We start from the raw sequence: 5026 nt of genomic DNA on the forward strand, positions 1-5026 counted from the left end.
ATACCCAGATGAATTAGGGTTTCCAATTCCAAGTATATAAAAAGATACAGCGATTTGAATTTTGAGGATCATGAACTGAGTTGCTTCGATTTGACCTCAAAACAACTCAATCTTTTTGCCTACATTGATAGGACTTCAGCCAACCAAAAATCATAAAGAATAGTGAAGAATTGAGAGAGAATCGAAGACATGAAATTTCTGAAATTTAACCTTCGAGTAGCTTCAATTCAGCTTGATTTTGATTTGGATTTGCTTGATTCTTCCTCCTCTTGCTTGTAGTGATCAATTGAGATGAAAAGGGAAATGAATTCTTAGAGTTTGAACTTCAAGACAGAAGGTGAAATTCAAACTCGATTTCAATGAAATCCTCAAGAAATTCAATGGAGTGAGGGGTCTGAGTTCTCTTGGCAAAGCTTGGGCAAGGTGTTGATGCATCTTCTGAAGCCATGAGCTTGTTTAAATAGGCGAGGGAATTGATTTTTCCACCACTTGAAATTTTGCCAAAATTGGAAACCAACTTGCATGGATGCATGGGCAATGATTTGGGCCTAAGGAATGATGAAATCCATTTCCAATTCGTGTGCAATTGATGTTGAAGTCATTACAATGAAGCATGCAAAGAAGAATGATCACTTGAATCCAAAACTTGCGAAAACAAACCCCACAATGGAGTCATGCGCAAGTCCCTCAATTTTGATCCAAATGAGATGATTTTAGACTTTTTAGAAAGGTGAGGTCAAGGGGAACAACTTTCATGTTGAAAACGCTTCCATTTTAAGCTTGTATCATGATGATTTTTGAGGTGGAAGTTTGGAAAATCAAACATATTTGAAAATTTTCGAAGTACTAAGTCAAATGTTCACTTCTTCCACCTTGAATAACTTTTGCTAGGGACTTCAAATTGAAACAGTTTCTTCATCAAAGTTGTAGCTCTTTCAGAGATATTCAATGTTGCCACCAATTTGAACTCCTTTGGATTTGTCATGAAGGAATTATGCATTTTATAAGTTGAGGAAAATCATTTGTTCAATAGTAATGACCCAAAATGACCTATAATGTTTCCTCTTGGCACATGCATTTGCAAGTTGAATATGAACTTATTCCAAACATCAAAGTTTAAAAGGACATCTTAAATTTAAACGTGGAACTTTAATGGCTTTCATATCATAAATATTGAGCAAGTTATGGTCCTTGGAAGTTGACCTCCTAACAAGGGTTCAGACAAAATGACCTATAATCTTTCACCATAAAAAATGACTTTCCAAGAAAAAATAGCTCTTGACTTCAAAATGAAAATTGTTTGGAATGTCATTATCAGAAACGTTTCTCTTGGGACCATTTTCATATGACAAATATTGTAGGAGATAGGGTCTAGGGACCCTAGTTTCGACTAGTTAACTTTCTCTAGTCAACCACCATGAACCAATTTGCAAACTTGACATTCTCTTGATCTTTTGAACTCATGGAGAATCATATATGTGTAAGATGATGCAATATTAAGTTTCCCTTGAAATATTTTATCAATTTATGAGGAAACTTGTTGAAGAAGTCACGCAAGATACCCAGATGAATTAGGGTTTCCAATGCCAAGTATATAAAAAGATACAGGGATTTGAATTTTGAGTATCATGAACTGGTTTGCTTCGATTTGACCTCAAAATAACTCAATCTTGTTGCCTACATTGATAGGACTTCAGCCAACCAAAAATCACAAAGAATAGTGAAGAATTGAGAGAGAATCGAAGAGATGAAATTTCTGAAATTTAACCTTCGAGTAGCTTCAATTCAGCTTGATTTTGATCTGGATTTGTTTGATTCTTCCTCCTCTTGCTTGCAGTGATCAATTGAGATGAAAAGGGAAATGAATTCTTAGAGTTTGAACTTCAAAACAGAAGGTGAAATTCAAACTCGATTTCAATGAAATCCTCAAGAAATTCAATGGAGTGAGGGGTCTGAGTTCTCTTGGCAAAGCTTGGGCAAGGTGTTGATGCATCTTCTGAAGCCATGAGCTTGTTTAAATAGGCGAGGGAATTGATTTTTGCACCACTTGAAATTTTTCCAAAATTGGAAACCAACTTGCATGGATGCATGGGCAATGATTTGGGCCTAAGGAATGATGAAATCCATTTCCAATTCGTGTGCAATTGATGTTGAAGTCATTACAATGAAGCATGCAAAGAAGAATGATCACTTGAATCCAAAACTTGCCAAAACAAACCCCACAATCGAGTCATGCGCAAGTCTCTCAATTTTGATCCAAAAGAGATATTTTAGACATTTTAGAAAGGTGAGGTCAAGGGGAACAACTTTCATGTTGAAAACGCTTCCATTTTAAGCTTGTATCATGATGATTTTGAGGTGGAAGTTTGGAAAATCAAACATATTTGAAAAATTTCGAAGTACTAAGTCAAATGTTCACGTCTTCCACCTTGAATAACTTTTGCTAGGGACTTCAAATTGAAACAGTTTCTTCATCAAAGTTGTAGCTCTTTCAGAGATATTCAATGTTGCCACCAATTTGAACTCCTTTGGATTTGTCATGAAGGAATTATGAATTTTATAAGTTGAGGAAAATCATTTGTTTAATGGTAATTGCCCAAAATGACCTATAATGTTTCCTCTTGGCACATGCATTTGCAAGTTGAATATGAACTTATTCCAAACATCAAAGTTGAAAAGGACATCTTGAATTTAATCATGGAACTTTAATGGCTTTCATATCATAAATATTGAGCAAGTTATGGTCCTTGGAAGTTGACCTCCTAACAAGGGTTCAGACAAAATGACCTATAATCTTTCACCATAAAAAATGACTTTCCAAGAAAAAATAGCTCTTGACTTCAAAATGAAAATTGTTTGGAATGTCATTATCAGAAACGTTTCTCTTGGGACCATTTTCATATGACAAATATTGTAGGAGATAGGGTCTAGGGAACCCTAGTTTTGACTAGTTAACTTTCTCTAGTCAACCACCATGAACCAATTTGCAAACTTGACATTCTCTTGATCTTTTGAACTCATGGAGAATCATATATGTGTAAGATGATGCAATATTAAGTTTCCCTTGAAATATTTTATCAATTTATGAGGAAACTTGTCGAAGAAGTCACGCAAGATACCCAGATGAATTAGGGTTACCAATTCCAAGTATATAAAAAGATACAGGGATTTGAATTTTGAGTATCATGAACTAGGTTGCTTCGATTTGACCTCAAAACAACTCAATCTTGTTGCCTACATTGATAGGACTTCAGCCAACCAAAAATCACAAAGAATAGTGAAGAATTGAGAGAGAATCGAAGAGATGAAATTTCTGAAATTTAACCTTCGAGTAGCTTCAATTCAGCTTGATTTTGATCTGGATTTGCTTGATTCTTCTTCCTCTTGCTTGCAGTGATCAATTGAGATGAAAAGGGAAATGAATTCTTAGAGTTTGAACTTCAAAACAGAAGGTGAAATTCAAACTCGATTTCAATGAAATCCTCAAGAAATTCAATGGAGTGAGGGGTCTGAGTTCTCTTGGCAAAGCTTGGGCAAGGTGTTGATGCATCTTCTGAAGCCATGAGCTTGTTTAAATAGGTGAGGGAATTGATTTTTGCACCACTTGAAATTTTTCCAAAATTGGAAACCAACTTGCATGGATGCATGGGCAATGATTTGGGCCTAAGGAATGATGAAATCCATTTCCAATTCGTGTGCAATTGATGTTGAAGTCATTACAATGAAGCATGCAAAGAAGAATGATCACTTGAATCCAAAACTTGCCAAAACAAACCCCACAATGGAGTCATGCGCAAGTCTCTCAATTTTGATCCAAAAGAGATGATTTTAGACATTTTAGAAAGGTGAGGTCAAGGGGAACAACTTTCATGTTGAAAACGCTTCCATTTTAAGCTTGTATCATGATGAATTTTGAGGTGGAAGTTTGGAAAATCAAACATATTTGAAAAATTTCGAAGTACTAAGTCAAATGTTCACGTCTTCCACCTTGAATAACTTTTGCTAGGGACTTCAAATTGAAACAGTTTCTTCATCAAAGTTGTAGCTCTTTCAGAGATATTCAATGTTGCCACCAATTTGAACTCCTTTGGATTTGTCATGAAGGAATTATGAATTTTATAAGTTGAGGAAAATCATTTGTTTAATGGTAATTGCCCAAAATGACCTATAATGTTTCCTCTTGGCACATGCATTTGCAAGTTGAATATGAACTTATTCCAAACATCAAAGTTGAAAAGGACATCTTGAATTTAATCATGGAACTTTAATGGCTTTCATATCATAAATATTGAGCAAGTTATGGTCCTTGGAAGTTGACCTCCTAACAAGGGTTCAGACAAAATGACCTATAATCTTTCACCATAAAAAATGACTTTCCAAGAAAAAATAGCTCTTGACTTCAAAATGAAAATTGTTTGGAATGTCATTATCAGAAACATTTCTCTTGGAACCATTTTCATATGACAAATATTGTAGGAGATAGGGTCTAGGGAACCATAGTTTTGACTAGTTGACTTTCTCTGGTCAACCACCATGAACCAATTTGCAAACTTGACATTCTCTTGATCTTTTGGAGTCATGGAGAATAATATATGTGTAAGATGATGCAATATTAAGTTTCCCTTGAAATATTTTATCAATTTATGAGGAAACTTGTTGAAGAAGTCACGCAAGATACCCAGATGAATTAGGGTTTCCAATTCCAAGTATATAAAAAGATACAGCGATTTGAATTTTGAGGATCATGAACTGAGTTGCTTCGATTTGACCTCAAAACAACTCAATCTTTTTGCCTACATTGATAGGACTTCAGCCAACCAAAAATCATAAAGAATAGTGAAGAATTGAGAGAGAATCGAAGACATGAAATTTCTGAAATTTAACCTTCGAGTAGCTTCAATTCAGCTTGATTTTGATTTGGATTTTCTTGATTCTTCCTCCTCTTGCTTGTAGTGATCAATTGAGATGAAAAGGGAAATGAATTCTTAGAGTTTGAACTTTAAGACAGAAGGTAAATTCAAACTCG

Source organism: Lathyrus oleraceus, chromosome 5, assembly GCF_024323335.1.
Source record: "Lathyrus oleraceus cultivar Zhongwan6 chromosome 5, CAAS_Psat_ZW6_1.0, whole genome shotgun sequence".
Taxonomy (NCBI): Eukaryota; Viridiplantae; Streptophyta; class Magnoliopsida; order Fabales; family Fabaceae; genus Lathyrus; species Lathyrus oleraceus.